The sequence below is a fragment of the Capsicum annuum genome, chromosome 9 (assembly GCF_002878395.1).
Source record: "Capsicum annuum cultivar UCD-10X-F1 chromosome 9, UCD10Xv1.1, whole genome shotgun sequence".
Lineage (NCBI taxonomy): Eukaryota > Viridiplantae > Streptophyta > Magnoliopsida > Solanales > Solanaceae > Capsicum > Capsicum annuum.
This window is the reverse complement of record NC_061119.1, coordinates 106,094,939-106,113,201: the sequence shown is the minus strand read 5'-3', so window position 1 is coordinate 106,113,201 and position 18,263 is coordinate 106,094,939. Positions and strand designations below refer to the sequence as shown.

The 18,263-nt window shown below is 34.3% G+C and overlaps 1 long non-coding RNA gene across 1 annotated transcript in view; it reads left to right on the top strand.

Moving 5' to 3' along the window:
* Positions 1-8,546, top strand: part of LOC107841958 — a 34,953-nt gene extending 26,407 nt beyond the window's left edge. Inside the window, exon 3 of the long non-coding RNA XR_001665525.2 lies at positions 1,781-8,546. This is a non-coding gene — a long non-coding RNA (uncharacterized LOC107841958). The remainder of the gene's footprint in view (positions 1-1,780) is intronic.
* The last annotated feature ends 9,717 nt before the right edge of the window (positions 8,547-18,263 follow it).

Genomic DNA, 18,263 nt, shown 5'->3' with positions numbered 1-18,263 from the left:
AGTAATAATGACTATTTATAATGCCCTGGGTTTTTGGTCCTTGAAAATTTTATAAGTTTTGAGCTTTCTTTCCTAGCAATGACTCACCTAATGAGTCGTAATGTGAATTTATGGGTCATAGGACCCAATTTTATTAAGCCCAAAAGAATTTTCCTAAGATATTGCCTTGATCATAGCTAGACTTAATAAGTCGTATAGAATCCTAACGACTCGTAAGGAGGGTATTTCATAAGTTGTCCAGTGTAGTGCCTCTATTAAAACTGTTGAGACTACGACTTGACCTTACAAGTCATAGTGTCTCATTACAAGACGTAGGGTGCCAATTGTAGGTTTTATAGTGAAGAGCCTAAGGGGGGTCTAGTTTGGAAAAGACTGGATGGTCCAATTGGTAAGGTGACCCTACGAGTTGTAAGGCTACTCATAGCGACTGGGTCGTGTTTTTTAGTCATTTTACTAAGGGTATTTTTGATATTTCCCTCTTTCCCTAAACATAACCCACGAACTATAAAATCTATTGAGATTTTTTTTGCATCTATAACTTATCAAAGCAAACACTGTCCTCTCTCAAGAACTCTCTCACACAACAAAACTTAGGGTTTCCAAGAAATACTAGAGCTTCCAAGGGCAAATTATATCCATAATCTTGGGTATTTCTGGCATCTTACTCTTTACTTATTGTTAATTTGTTAAAAACATGTATTTTAAAGTATTGTTCATGAGATATTTATGATGGTTTTGAAACAAAGGTTGGGGTATTTGAATATTTGTGAATTGAATAATGTTTCTCATGGTTTGTGCATGATTTTCATGCTTTAATAATGGTTTTAAATGTATGGGTGCAATGTATAGTGAATGAATAGGGAAATTGTTATTTTTCTAAACTTGTAACTTTTGAAGTGGTTATGACCCCAATGCTATATTATGAAATTGGTTTTTAGTTATGAGAAATATAGAAATTGAACTATTCTTGAACTATTGTATTTTGATGTTGAATTGAACATCATGGATTTGTGTTCCCATAGGTTTTTACATAATTGAACCAAGGGGTTGTGAATTCCCCTAAGTAATGTAATTGTTTGGGCATGTTTTTGTTACATTGCAAGTGTAGTTGGTATGGTAATACCGACAATATATGCCTTAATGTGTAATATAGTTCAATGAATAGGAATGTATGATAAATATTTTAATTGGGCTTTAAAAGAGGGTTGTGTAGCTGAGTCACGAAAGTGAAGGTCTGAGTGATTGCACTAGGAACTGTGCTAGCTGGTGCGGGGATCGTTATAGCTTGAAGGTTTTAGTCCCCTTGATTTTGAACAGGTTCTTTGAGTTCATATTATTATTATTATTATTATTATTATTGGAGGGTTTTAGTCCCCCATATTGCATTTTATGATCGGGTGCTTAAGTCACTATAGTATATGATCGGAAGGTTCGAGTCCCCCGTGCATATATATATAATATTTCTCTGATTTGAGCGGATACATGGACTAAGGCCTGACCAAGGGGTGAGATATGGGGCCCATATAGCCCGTGGGTACTATTATATGATGGTTGAGCTACACAATACAGGATAAAGTCTTAAAGTGCATGTTAAGCCTTGTTCCCTATCCCAACATGCAATATATATATAAATATATGTATATGTATTTGATTAAATGCATTGGATTTTGAATGAGCTTGAAACTATTGATTATGGAATTATGGTATCCTTATCCATGAGTTATATACTAGCGTTCACCTTGATAACCATCTTCAAACACAGTATTTCTATGTGATGCAGGAATTGGACATACTTTTACTTCTTTTGCACAATGATTCAAAGTCATGGTTAGTTCCTAAGTTGATATTGAAGTGATGAGCTTCCATACATCAAAAATCTACATTTCATGTTTTAGTCTCTTATGTCTCAGATTGTTTAAACTTGTTTTTGCTATAGTCGGGGGCATATCTTTATTGTTTATTGGTATTCAATTTTGGTCCTTTGTTTAGAAGGCTTTTTTGGATTACAGTGGGCTTAGGTGTTGTTGTTAGGTTATTTGTCTGGTTTTTAGTTGACATATTATAGACATGGTTTAAATATCTTTAAGCTTATCCTCATGTTATCTTGTTATATGTTTGGAATTCATCAGACATTGGGGATGTTGTGTTTGTTGGTTAGGTGCATGGGGGTGATCTATAATATCTAATAGACTTGGGGTACCCAGCATGGCAAGGCTCTTGTTCGAGTTGTGATAGACGATATCAGAGCTAGGTTTGGTGTCCTTGGGTGTCCAACAAATCCATGTAAAGTAGCATGTTTTTATGGGTGTGTAGCCTGCCACACTTATAAGGAGAGGCTAGAAGGAATTTAGGAATGTTTCCCTTTCTTATGATCTATTTTGTGGGCTAAGAGTCTAAGGTTATGAAATCTCCACTAATTCCCATATGTTCATTTTTTTTACAATGCCTCCCAGAAATTTGATGCTTATAGAAACTCTTCTATCTCATCTAAGGACAATGTGGATGGAACTTATCCTACCCCTGGGGTACAGACCCATTCTAGGGTTGCTGTTCTAATTTCCCTTGTGGATTTCCACCAGTTCTCCCTAGTCCTTCCCGAATACCTCAAGGTTATATGTCCAATGCCAAGTTTTGTAATTTTATTCATTTGTTGACCCAGATAGTAGTCTTTCTGTCACACCAGTCTAGTTTTGTTGGTGGGAAAAAGAATTGATTTCAGATGGGGGAGAGTCAGAACAAAATGTATAAGTATTCAAAGTAGGGTAGAGGTCATCACAATAGCAGTAGACATGGAAAATGGTAGATTAACGAAGAGAGCTGGGGAAATTCTAGTTCATACTTATCAGCTAAAGCCCCTTACACTAAGCCATCCAGTGATAATCATTTTCGAAAGGGTATAAATCCTAGGGCACAAGGTTCCCAGTATCAGTCTAGTGGAACCTAGTTAGTCCCTCTCTATCCTCCTTGTCGATTTTGTGGTCAGTGGTATTATGCATTTTGTCATAAAGGAAAGAATCAATATTTTAAGTTGGGTCAACCCAGTCATATACAACGACATTGCCCTTCATTCAATGTTGCTACTGAATCAAATAATATTTTGGTTGCTAGCTCTTTTTGTTGCACCAAGGGGTGCTACTTTTGATACCGATACTAGATGGAATTGTCTTTATATTCTTGATACCCACTAGAAGTTTGAGGTATAACCAAATGTCTTTGTTTCTATGTTACAACTCTTTCCCCATGATGTATATTGCTTTTTTAATCTGGGGTCTACTCTCTCTTAGGTGACCCCTTATATTTCTTTTAATTTTGGTTTGCATCCCGAGTGTATTCTAAATTTTTTTCTGTGTCCTCCTTGATAGGTGACTCTATTATGGCTATAAGGGTCTATAGGGGTTGTGTGATATCAGTCCATTGTGGGGAGACCTTGGTAGATCTAATAGAGTTAGACATGGTAGACTTTGATATGATTTTGGGGAAAGATTAGTTGAATTCATTATTAGACCTGTAGGGCTAGTTTTTATTTCCTAAATAAGCCGGTGATTGAATGGGAAGGTTGTTATTTAGTTCCTAATAGAAGGTTCATTTCATATCTTGGAGCCTAAAAATTGATCTCCAAAACGGTGCCTCTACCATCTAGTGAATGCTAAGGATTCTAGATCTGAAGTCTTTCTTTCCAGTCTGTCCCTATGGCCTATGAATTTTCTGAGGTGTTCCCTGATGATCTTCCTGGTGTTTCTCTCGATAGGAGAATACATTTTTGGGATTGATCTCATTCCAAACACTTATACTATCTCTATCCCTTCTTATGGAATGGCTTTGACTGAGTTGAAATAACTTAAGAAGCAGTTGAAAGATTTTCTTGATAAGGGTTTGTCAACCCTAGCATTTCTCCGTGGGGTGCTTCTATTCTTTTATGTAGGGAGGATGGTTTTCTCTAAATATGCATAGGTTATCAGCAGGTGAATAAGGAATTTAGGGTGACCTTCTTATGGGGAGGACCATATATATATATCTATATATTATGCGGGGTACTCTATTCTGGTGCATGATGGTTGTAGACACTAAGTTTGAACCTTAGATATTGATTTTGCTGAAAGGAGTATGTTAGCTCGAGGATACCGATGCGAGATTTATGGGAGTAAATTGGTAGGCTTGATAGGGTGTGCAAAAGAGATGAGGTTGATGACCTAGGAATATGGGAGTGGGAAAGTTATGATATATAGGCTGGAGGTCCAGGTTGCAACTGATAGATTAGGGGGGCTAAGTCATTGGATGTATTAGGGCATGGAGTTTGTGAGAATATGATGAACCCTAGGTAGCATTGGGATAGATGAGGTTTTAAGTATAAGAGAGCCAAGTTTCCCTAGCTCATGTCTATGGTGATACCCATCGGGTGGAGTATTGTGCTTATAGGTATAGTAAGATAGAGATCGAGGGCTAATCTTAATTTTTCTCCTCGTAGTGGGCTTTAGGGGAGAGTCAGGGTAAATTTGCTCCTATTCTAGTGATTCCCTTGAATTTTGGTTAAGAGGGCACTCTACCAGTGTTGTATGCATTATAATAGTGCTTATTCCTAAGTCCTTCATTCTACATGCCGAGTATGTTCATACTCCAGCGCCTAAATCAAAAGCAATAATGGTTCTCAAAAATCCGAGCTTCCAAGTGTTCAAGTCTATGTCATGATGCTCATGATCCATATATTTATGTCTCACATTATGCCTAGTTCCAAGAAACAACGGTTTTAAGTGGAAATCCTTGCCTTGTTCCCTGAATATAAATCTCTGCTTTATGTTATATTACCCATGATATATGTAGTTGTGTTTCTCCTAGTGTCCAGTCCTAAGAACTCATGTTGTGGTATGTTTATATTAAAAAAAACCCTCCATTTATAACCTAGGTGGTTGCTATGAATTACTTATTCCTATTTTACCATGTCTCATTTTGCGGGTCTCACCTTGAGTTGTACGACAAGTAAGAGTCGTAATTGAGAAGTAACCCCCTCATTCTTGATGCTAGTACTCTAGATCCTCAGTGATCCTTCTTATGTTAGGGTAGCAGTGGCTATAATAGTGTAGTAATTTTTTGGATGAGGGAGTAGATGTTATTTATTATAAAAATTTTTGGGAGATGTTCTTTATTGTAAAAATTTTAGGGTGATTACTTAGGCTAAAATTATAGATAAAGATGGACGAGTAAGATGAAATAGTTAAGATGAAGAAATGTTGTAAAATCCATCGTGATAGTGATTAAAGTTTCTAGTTTTGAGTGGGAGATCTACAAAGAGGGGGTATAAAGACAACTTAAATATTGTGATTGATAGATACACAAACCATTGTGTTATGTGGTTAGTACTTCTTGATTAAGACCGAAGGTTACCTGATTGTTGTGATAAGATCCAGTAGTACTATTGGAGTGGTGTAAAGTATCGGGACCTATGACTTACACTAGCACCTTTAACTCCGAGTTAGGATTTAACATAGGAGGGAGATAGAGAAAATGCTCAGGTCATGTAGTTATGTGTTTTACAAGGGAGTTAGGAGGTTGAAATAGCGGAGTATTTAATTCATAGTTGAAATCTTAGTGGAGAGTGTGGTCATATTAAGGGTTATTAGATATTATTTGGGAGAGAAGAGCTACGTGGGAAGCTAAAGAGAACATAAAATCGAAATATCCATTCTTGTTCACCGCTCCTGATAATCGTGTTTGAGGTATGTGTATTTTTTAACATTTTGTTTTCTGTCGTTGTTAAGGAAAATTGTAAATTCCTTGGTATCTTGGTTTTCTATCTTTCTTAAAGGCAAGTATGGTTGCGTTTGGAGTCTAATCGTGCTAATAAATGCCTTATCTTATCATTCGAGGACGAATGCTCCTAAGAGGGAGTATGTAATGCCTTGGGTTTTTGGTCCTTGGAAATTTTCTGAGTTCTGAGCTTTCTGCCTTAGCAATGACTCACCGACGAGTCATAATGTGTCTTTACGGGTCATAGGACCCAATCGTAATGAGCTTAGAAGGATTTGCCTAAGTCACTACCTTGATAACGACTAGACTTAACGAGTCGTATAGACTCCTAACGAGTCATAAGAAGGGTATTTCGTAAGTTGCTCAGTGTAGTGCCTCTAGTGAAACTGTTGAGACTGTTACTTTACCCTATGAGTCATAGTGTCTCATTATGAGATATAGGGTGCCAGTCATAGGGTTTATAGTAAAGAGCCCAAGGGGGTTCTAGTTTGGCTACAATTGGATGGTCCAAGTTGTAGGGTGAGCCTACGTGTCGTAAGGTCACTCATAGCGATGGGCGGTGTTTTCAGTCTTTTTACTAAAGGTATTTAGGGCATTTACCTCTTTCCCTAAACATAACCCACATAACTTATAAGACTTATTGTGACTTTATTTTCATTGATAAATTACTAAAGCAAAACTTTCCTCTCTAAAAAAACTCTCTCAAGCAACAATACTTAGGGTTCCCAAGAAACGGGTCAACCAGAGCTTCCAAAGGAAAATTCTCTCCATAATCTTAGGTATTTTTGGCATGTTACTCTTTCCTCATTGTTAATTTGTTAAAAACATGTGTTTTAAAGTTTGTTCATGATATGTCTATGATGGTTTAGAAACAAAGGTTGGGAATTTTGCATGTTAATGAATTAAACAACGTTTCTCATGGTTTATATATGATTTTTATGCTTTAATTATTGTTTTGAACATATGGGTGCATTGGTATGGTGAATGAACTAAGAAATTGTGATTTTCCCAAACTTGTGACTTTTGAAGTGGTTATGACCCCAACCCCATATTGTGAAATTGGTTTTTAGTTATGAGAAATTTGAAAATTGAACTATTCTTGAACTATTTCATTGTGATATTGAATTGAACATTATGGATTTGTGTTCTCACAAGTTATTGCATAATCAAACTAAGGGGGTTGTGAATTCCCCCAAGTGATGTAATTGTTTGGGCATGTTGTTTTTACTTTGCAAGTGTAGTTGGCATGATGATATCGACAGTGTATACCTTAATGTGTAATATGGTTCAATGAATGGGAATGTGTGATAAATGTTTTAATTGGGCTTTAAAAAAGGGTTGTGTAGCTGAGCCTTAAAAGTTGAGGTCCGAGTAAACGACACTGGGAACTGCACTAGCTGATTCGGGGATTGTTATGGATTGAGTGTTCAAGTCCCTTTGCTTGTGACCAGGTAGTTTGAGTCTACCTTATTGTTATTATTATGATTGGAGGGTTTGATTTCCCCATATTACATTTTATGATCACGTTCTTAAGTCACCTTAGTATATGATTGGAGGGTTCGAGTCCCCCGTGCATATATATGATCTTTCTCCAGTTCGTGATGCTATATGCACTAGGGCCCAAAAAGGGTGAGAGATGGGGCCTATATAGATCGTGGGTACTATTATATGACGATTGAGCTACACAATCCAGGCTAAAGTTTTAAAGTACACGTTAAGCATTGTTCCTTATCCCGACATGCGATATATATATGTATATGCATTTAATTATGTGCTTTAGATTTTGAATGAGTTTGAATTTGTTGATCATGGAATTATGTTATCTTTATCCCTGAGTTACATGATAGAGTTCACCCCGCTAACTGTCTTCGGACGTTTTATCCCCATGCAATGCAAGAATTGGCCATACTTTTACTCTTCTTCACAGTGATTTGGAGCTGAGGTCAGTTCGTGAGTTGACATTGAAGTGGTGAGCTTCCATACAATGGAAGTCTACATTTCATATTTTAGTTCTTATGTCTCAAATTGTTTAGAATTGTTTTGGCTATTGTCGGGGGCATGTCCCGACACTCTATTCGTATTCAATTTTGGTCCTCTATTTAGAAGGCTTTATTGGATTACTATGGGCTTTGGTATTATTGGTACGTTATTTGGCTGGTTTTTTGTTAATGGATTATAAACATGGTTTAAATATCTTTAAGCTTATACTTATGTTATTTTTTTTATATGTTCGAAATTCATCTGACATTGGGGAGTTTGTGTTAGTTGGTTGGGTGCGAGGGGGTGATCTTTGGTCTCCGGCATACTTGAGATACCCGTCACCGCCAGGACCTAGTTCGGGACATGACACTATCTTCTCTAAGAGCTTTAATATATCACAATTTACACCAACCTCTTCTCAAACCAAATATTTTCCACCATTTTAATCTTCCTACCTCTCTTTTGTTTTGCCATATCTCTTTACGCTAGCTTACGTATCTTTAGTTTGGAGTATTTTCTATCAACACATCAAATGTATTTTATTCCACTGCTCCCTTCCAATAACACATAAACTTTTTAATACACCAAAAGCCATTTCGTTAGGGCATTCCTTTCACTTCTTCTTTCTTCAGTTATACACTCTTTAACATATTAATCTTTCCACTAAAGTTCTTAAGAGTTTTGGATCAAATTATGGTTAGTTGAAAAAGGGAATAAGCTGCATATAAGGCTACCAAAGAATAGTCAAAAGGCTAACTGAGATCATGCAAAAAAGGGTAGATAAAGCAGGTATTAAACATGGCTATCAAAGAATGCATATATCATCTCTAAACTCAACATTCTTTATTTTGCTTTGCAAACACACTAGACAAGTTATAGATATCAATATACACATGGAATATAACAAAAATATCACTCACGCATAGTGCATGATTAAATCAAGAAGGATCTCCATAGACTATCAACCAAGCAATAACAAGAATTCAAAATTAATCCAACATCACACTATATAAAATAAATGAGAATGAGCCTAGATGTCTTAAATATAGTCATTCAACTTATTACATAACATGCCACGAACAAAACCAGTTTGCATCATGTAATCATGTATAGCACCTGGAAAAAGCATCTCTATTTATTCCTAATAACCAAAATTTTAAAATTACTCCTAGAAATCAGAAATGTTACTGGGTTCAAAAGTCCTTCCCTCGAAAAAAAATCAAGGGGGTGGGTGAAGTGTTCTTTTACTAAACAGACACCAACAAAAACTACAAAATAAACAGAGATAAAATCTTTTGGAATTTTTTTTTTAAATTTAGTCAAAAATTAGAAAAATAGGGTATTCCGTCTCTAATTTGATGGTTAATGTTACAAAGGAAAACTCTTATTCCACTTGAAACAAATGTGGTAATAACACCCCAAGAGAGTGCCTTTATGGCAAAGAATGAAGTTGCGTCCTACCACACATGTAAGTGTATTTGGTTGTACAAGTAATTAAATGGCCCTTTTGAGCCAAATATCGATCACACAGGGACTTTGGGGTTAGCAAACAATCCAATTCAAGAATTATTATAAATATTAATTAGGTACCATTTGTATACCAAGAGATTTTATGTTTTGAGGTTTTAAAAGTAAGAATAATCGATAGCGAGAAAGTAACATGCTTGAAAAAATACTTAGGAGAGATGTTGGGTCAAGGCTATTTGAACAAGCCTACAAAGATATTCAATCTCGTCGGATAAGTTAGCTATCTTAGTTGTTAATTCATGGGTATAGTAACATGATTATGGTCTTTCGATCCTCTAATCATCTATTTAAATTAGCTCCACAACTACATTCTTGAGCAGGGATATGAGAACTAATTCAAATGCATTTGTTTGTCATCCAGTATTTGAATCAAATAGGGCAAATTAGGTATATTATTATCCTAACCACAAATATAACTTTAATTCATCTAAAATAAAAGAACCTTCTATGTTCTAATCTAATGTTCCTCCTTCTAGGCCCCCAATGTAAATACAACTGTGTTCTAAAGAATGCGAGTCAATAGAATAGTAATTACAAGAACATATGAGTAAATAAATATGATAATCAACTCTAAACCAACATAATTGAATGATATTTAATCATATTAGTAGATTCAACCCAAGAAATATGGTGTTTATCAAGTCATATCCATACAAAGAATCACCATAATTGAATTCACTAGTAAAAACTATAAGAAAACTAAAGTATAGAAGAAAAACCCTAGCATAGAGACTTTGGTGCCTTCTCCTCTCTCTAATCTCGTGTTGCAAAAGTGATTTTTAATTGTGGATAATTACACCTTTTATAGTGTTTTAGTTCTTCTATAGTCTTCCCAATACTAAACATATGCACTTACAACATTGCCCCTAACTTAAAAAAGTGAAAAATCAACTTTTAGACGTCTAGGGGGTTGCACCGTGAGCCTATCACATGGATAGAGGGTGGGGAATAGTCACATAGAATGGGTGAGGAATTGTGATATCTCTCTGGGGGTGCGGTGTCGGTCCCCCTACCATTCCCATGATGGGTGCAGCGCAAGGCTCTCCCTCAAGGGTGAGGTTTTGCTCTAATAGTTGTATATTTATTCCTTGTTTCCCCATTTCTAATGTCTTCTTTGTAGGCTTCAATTATCTTACATAACACCTCCAATGTTCTCCTAAAAAATCATATAACAATCATTAGTCCATACATTACAATACATCTCATCAAAGTATACTAGAACAAGCACAACGCAAGCTAGCAACACTAATTTCCTCGTCTAAACTCTTGTTGATCATTTTAACACTTGACTTGTTTTGTATACACCTTAAATGCTCTAATCATATAAATTAACACATAAATACACAATGAAACCCTTAATACCTCATTAAGTGCATCAAATTATCCTAAAAAATAAGCTACATGCGTAGAGATAATGACATTTAAGTGTATAAACAAGCCTTAGATCAAAATCATTTGGTGTTTTTGGATTGGTCACCAAATGAATATTTCCCCTCTATAAAGCAAGAAAATGGTGGCAATTGGGCTCGGTTTACCTATTACATCCTATTTTTCTCATGAAAAGTAGGATTTTATAAGACAACTATTTTAGGATAATTAAAAAGAGATGAGTCGCCACCTAATGAATTAAGCTGTGTTAGAGCTCTATTCTATGACTTATTACAAATATTTATTTATTAGTGTATGTTACCAAAAATTCAGGTAAAGGGTTCAAATTACCCTAAAATAAAGGTATTAGGCACCTTTTGAGTCCACAAAGTTTTTTCGGTTTAATAAGGTATTTTATTTATGAATAACAAAATAAAGTCTTAAAACAAATAAGACAACCCATTATAAAACAATACAAAATAAAAACTCTACTCCTATCCTACCGATCCAGCTCAGCCCTAGTCCAATATCAGAACAACATATAACTCCTGAGTAGGGTTTCCAAATCCATTCAGCTTTCATTTTCAGCTCCGCCCTCGCCTTGTGTTTCATAATGTTCACTTTGAGAATCTCATATTAATTCTCTAAATGTTTTGGGTGATTAACAATGTACCCATCTAGACCTTGTATCGAGTATTTCTCAGCTTGCAGAAGTGAGTCTGGTTTCTTTTTCTTTTTGTTTGCCTTTCTTCCATGAACTAATTTATTATTTCTCCCCATTAAATCAATTTTGTTCTCTGGTGGATGGGATTGTGTTCTTCCTTTTTTACTATTATGAGGGATTTAGTCAACTGTATATGCTATTATATCTGAGTAAGTTCATTACCAAACCCCTTTTCCTTTTATCATTGTGTTCTTGTATTTTGATGCCTCTAGCTACTCTTAAATCATAGATATTGCTGGGATGAATATAGTGGGATACTTGGACCCAAAAATATTTGGATAAAAGCATGTCTCCCAGGATCCAAAGACCCTCTTATTTTGTTGCGAGTCCTTTTTGTTGGCTGATGTAGAATAGGCTACTTAGTTGTTTTACTACTTTTGTCGCTTTACTGGCTTGTAAATATATTGGATGTGATAAAATCAGATTTAGCCATCCCATACCATTCACCCCTTTGATGGTGATAGTCTTAAATATGGACATTGTAATTTATCATTGTTTACTATGCATTTGCCCTTTGGTTCAAGCTGATAAAAATTTATATATATGAATGCCGTTTTATCTAATGCCAAATTAGCAATATTGTCAGCTAACTGATTGTCTTCCCTAAGAATATGTTGATACTGTACTTTTATTCCTTCCATTAGTTGCCTTATCTATTTTACTACTTCTTATATACTCCATAGACATTTCCATTCTCTTGTTAATATCTTTTGTATAGTTAAAGAATCTATTTGGATTATCATCTTGTTATTATGTGTCTAACTACAATGCCTGGCTACTTGTAATATTACTATTTCTTCTACGCGTACATTATTAATGTCTTTAATAGGATCTCCCCTAGTATATAGTACACCCCAATGCTCATCTCTAAGACAAAAAATGTATGAACTAGCTCCTGAACCTCCATTGCTTCCCTATCTGTATTGTATTTCACCCAATCTTTCTTTGGTACCTCCCAGAGTACTTTAGTAACTTTAATATGTGTTCTTAGATTTTCAAATTCCCTTAGTATTCTTGGCCATTCATATGGAAAATCAAGTGTTACTCACTTTCAATAGCATCCTTAAATTTCTTGTAACATTGTATATCACCTTTTGAGTTGTGCCCGCATGCTTTAAGCTATTTTTTCTTCTCTATAATTCCTACAAAAGTGATACCAAGCAATGGATAATAATATATTCCACCAAGTGAGAACTGTCTCCTTTAGGCTTAAACCTTGAATATTCATTTTCTACAAAAGAAGAAAAATAGGACCAAGTCTTATTAGCAATTTCCTAAATACATGAGTCACTGTCTCTAGGATGGTTTTTCATAGCACCAACGCTTAGATGGTCCTTGTATCCCCCACCTTCTTATATTATCATCCACAGGAAAAAAAATTTCCACAATCTCCGCATAAAAGGGTATATTTTAAAAGAAAGTCCTTTTATCCTATACTCTTATATGTATTATTCATATGCTCCTTATGTTCGATATATTTCCAGGATGATTTTAGTGTAAAATTCCCTCTCGCATCAATAATCCATATAGTATTATCTACCTCTTCTATTTGAATTGGTGGACTAATCTTATACAAAATATGCTCTACTATTTCTTCAGGGAATAGTTCCTTGATTACTTGATCATCCCATGCTCCACCAACTCCAAAAATATTGAGCTAAAACTCTTTGAATTCTATTCATGAAATTTATTGGGAGATTCATCACTGACAGACAGTGAATAGGAATGCTCTGTACTACAAGTTTAATCAGAATTTCTCTTCCTCCAAAAGATAGCAGCTTTTCCTTCCAACTTTGTAACTTACAACTTATTTTATTCATGATATACTAATAATAGTGTTTTTATTCCGCATGTACAAAATTGAACATCTAAGATAATTGAAAGGAAAATATTTCCTTAGGTTTCCTGTAACCACTTCCGCCATAACAACTATACTATTTGAAACACCTTTATGCAAATAAATTGCAATCTTTTCTTTATTGATCTCCTGTCCTGACAATAATTCATTTCTATCCAGAGCTCCTATAACCAACTATAATGTCCTCAGTTTAGCCTTACACAATATGCTCATATCATCAGTAAAATCCAAATAATTTATTTTAGGACTACCCCTTGGCATACCATTCATTTTGAACTCTCTCGTTTGAATCAAAGCCTTTAAACACCTTGATAATACCTATGCTACTATTATGAACAAAGTAGGAGATAATGGATCTCCTTGTTTCAGACCTCTTAAAGATTTAAAGAAACCTTTTGGTTGTCCATTCAACAAGATTGAATACCAATTGTTCCCTAGTAGACTGAATATCATGTTTATTATTACTTCCAAATAACCTAACTTTCTCAAAAATTTTGTAAGAAATAACCACTCCACCCTATCATAAGCCTTCATCATATCTAGCTTAAGGACAATGTTTGGAGGTTTATCCCTAATAATATTTCATGAACCACCAAAATATTCTCTGCAATGCTTCTTCCCTGTATAAAACCAGCTTGTTCTTGTGAGATCATATGTGGCAATAGACCACATACTTTTTTGTTAGAAAAGGAATTCACTACTAACTTTTTTGTGAGATCATATATGGCACTACACTAATAGTCTCATGTTAGAAAAGGAATTCACGACTAACCTTTTTGGTAACAGTACCAAATTAGTGTGAGTAATGAATCTTGGAAGTTTACATCCACAAAATAAATCTACTACTATTTTGTGTATGTCCTTCCCTATTATATCCCAAGCATTTTGATAAAAAGCACCTGCCATCCCACCTGGACCTCCTGCACAATTTCTATTCAATCTCATAACAACATCTTTCACTTCCTCCAAGCTTGGTATTTTTATTATCTCCTCATTCTATTCTGCAGTTACTAAGGTAGGTAATTTCTCCAGTAAAGAAAAATATTCTACATCCTTCTGCTTTGTGAATTATTTCTACAAAAAACTCTATATCTGCATTTGCAATTTTTGCCTGGTCTTCTATTCACTCACCCTCATCATTCTATATTCTACTTAGTCTGAGCCTGCTTCTTCTTTCTTTTACAATTGTGTGAAAGAACTTAGTATTCCCTTCTTTCTTTTAATTCAGCCTAAGATTTAAACAATCTCTCCCTATTATCACATGTTGGGTTTTTCTCAAACTACTTCTTCCTAACCTTTACAATATTCTCCAGAGTTGTAATTTCCTGAAAAATGGTCCCAAACTTCTCCTTACTCCATAATATGAGAGCTGATTTGGTCTTTTTCAACTTTTGTTGAAATAGAATGAATGGATTTCCTTCTATGTCAATATGCCAATTCTATTTTATTACCTCCATACAAGATTATTCTTTAATCTAGAAATTCAAAAATTTAAATGATCTCACTATCTGCTCATTCACTATTCTAAATTGAAGATATAATGGGGAATGAGCTGAACCACTTCTTACCATATGTTCAACTTCCATGATTGGAAATAAATCCTACATTTGTATATTACACAATACTCTATCCAATCTTTTAAATATACAATCATCAATTCTTCCATTCCACCATGTATACTTACTTTCTTTGAACCCACATTGTTCTATATTGCACAAGCTTATGCAATTATTGAAATCTTGTGTTTCATCTACTGTAATACGTAAACCTCCATATTTTCTTCATCATTACTTATAAAATTGAAGTCCCCTCCTACCAATCATGGCTCTTGGATAGAACCAGCCATATCTCTTAAGGTTTCCCACAATATCAACTTTTCATTTTGAGTACATTTTGTATAAATTAAAGTAACTACAACTGCTATCCCTATATTTTGATTCTCCAACTTTATAGTCATCTGTTGTTCCTTATCTATAACCACGCTAGATTCTACAATTGCATCCATAAAATCCCATATCTTCCCTAATATATTCACAACTGCATACTACATACCCAATCTTCTTTTATATTCTTCAATGTTGGGGCTTTCCTGAAAAGGTTCCACTAACCCAATACAAAAAAATATTTCTCTTTTTTAATATTATTAGTTTGGTGAATGCTTTCTGCATGTTCATAGACCTTATGCTCCAAATCAAAGCATTTATCTTGATTTTGATTTAGAAGTATGACTCATTATCTGCATCATGGATGAACTTGCATTCTTACCTTTCTTCTGCTATTTTCCCTACTTTGCTTTTATTGATTTTATCTTTTTAGGGGACAAATTAGCTTCAATAGCTACTTTGTTTATATTACTTCCAGGTCTGCTCCATCTAGATCTTTTTTGTTTTTATTGCTACAATCAAGCAGGTTTTCAGTTTGTATTGCTAAAGCTACTACTCCTTCTATCACTATAACTTCTTTAGATTCATTCTCCTGCTCCGAAATCATTATTTCCCCTGTCTTTTTTTCTTTATGTTGTTTTTTACTATGTTTCCCTTTTTCCTGACCTTCAGTTATTTGTTGCTTCTTTTTTGCTTCACTGTATCCATTAACTGAAGCTACTTCATTCTTTTCTCTTTCATCCTCGTCTTTTTCTTCCACCTTGATATATGATTTATTTGTTGAATGTATGATTTCCTCTACTTTGCCAAAGCTTTTGCTTACTCAATCTTTTGTACTTTCCTTGCTATGCTCCTTCTTCTCCTTATAGTTATTTTCAACTTCTTCTTCTTGCAATACTTCAAAGGGATTAGATGTAGCAACCTCATCATTATTCCCCTTTTATACCTCACCAAGTATATGGCAATATTTATCCTTTTTGTATTTGTTTCTTCTTATCAACCACTATTGCTTATTTGTGCTTTCTCTCTTTGCCTTGTTTGTCTGGTGCTCCTCTTTTTATTTCATATTATTTCCTTCTGCCTTACTATTTTCTATCTCTTCACTTTTATCTTACTTCTTGTCATATCATTCTGGGTGAATATTCCCAAAACTTTTTTCATCATATCCTTGTAGGCAGCATTCTTTACAGTATTTAGGCATATAATCGTATTGGATCTGAATCCATTTAGATTTGATTTCCCCAGTATTATCATTCTCCTCATGAGTTTTAATTCACTGAGGCAATTTGGTAATTAAATTCACTTCCACTTTTACCCTTGCATAACTAGGTCTTGTTTAGTTTTTAGAAGCCATATCTATTATTAATGGTTTACCAACAGCTGAAACAATTGAAAAAATTACTTTCTTAGCAAAATAATTTGGAGGTAAATCCGTCATTGAGATCCACACTACTCCTATCGTTGTCTCTACATTTGGTTCGAACCATGGATCCTATTTCATGTTTTCATCTGCCAATACATTTTTTTAGTCTTTCTATATATGCAACCATTGAAAGAAATTATATATAATCTTCTAATCCTTTCAATCTAATAAGAATATGGCATTCATCCAATACCTGTATTATGCATTCACCTTTTATCCCACATTGAGCTGGGATTGTTTTTCTCAATTCCTTGACATCTAATTCGCCATACGAAAAATTACCTATGATAGCATATTGTAAATTTTATCTTATGATTAAACTTTTTACCTCAGAAGATTTTCATGTGACATTGGTTTCCCCATGCTGTATAACAATCGGTTAGGAGGAACCCTAATAATATTATTAACAACTGGTTTAGGTTTCAGAAGATTAACAAATTTTGGTAAATTAATTCCTTGTTGATGTATCAGATTATGCTCCGCATTGGTCTGCTTCACTTTTTCTTCTGATGGGGTTTTCTCACCAGAGGAATTATCCATGTTGGCCGACAAAGTATGTAGGTTTTCGGCTATAGTTAGGGTTTAGGGTTTGACGATCCTTGAGTCCTCTTTGTGGGATGACTTCTCTAGTGATTTTCTTGATTGCTTCTTTCATCAGGAGTTGCACAAAGGTGGGTCTCAGCTAAAATCATATATTACATGTGGGATTTATGTGATAAGCAACGGTCAAATTATTTTAGTAACCTAATCATTAACTAAGTGATTAGACATGAAAAAATATTTACTTTAAGATGGCTAAGTAGATTAGACAAGTATCGATGTGCTAAATTAAATATAAAAAAATATACATGAAAACTTGGTAAAATATTAATGTCAATTTAATAACTAGGTGATTTAATATACGGGACAATCATTTAAAAAATTAATATAAGCCTAATTGTTAAATGATTAAAGAAAATAAATTTGTTTATTTGCATTGCATATATAAAAGAAAACAAATGACTAAAAGACTATCAGACAAGCGAGGAGATAGAATTGACATGTGATATAATAAAAGAGATTTACCAAATGATAAAAATAAACCTAGACTACCCCAAACATAACTCCAATAGGCATAATATCTATGTGGTGTTGATATTTAAATAGTCCTATAGGCACGGTTCTAGGTGAAAATTACAAAATTAACATGCCAGAAGCTTCTTATTAAAACTCCTATATACATGATTTCTAAGTGTCCTGGAATAGTTGGCATGATGGAATTAATTTAAATCCATAAAGACATGGCGTTAGAAATGCAACAGATTTACTTAATGTGCTAAAATTCAACATTTCTAGGAGAACATTGCCAAACTAACATGCTGAAAGTTTTATTAATAATTTTATAGACATGATTTCTAATAAATAACATGCTGAAATTATTTAATAAAATGTATCAACATGATAACTAGTTGATAAATACAATTTATATCATGATGGAAATATTTATGTAGTGACTCTTCCAGTCATTTTCTATATTTCATACTTTTTCTATGTTTAGAGCCTTTCTATAGCTGCCATAAGTTATTTATGACTTGCTAGGACTGACTGATTTAGATACCGATCATTTTATTTAGTTTTATAGCCATTTTCCTTTTTTGGAGCTTTTACAAATAAGAAAATGGCTCTCAAGCCAAAAATATAGGTAAACAACCTCAAATGCCAATTCAAATATTTCATTAGCTCTAGAATGTTAGTTTTAGGCTAGGAGGATTCGTAATC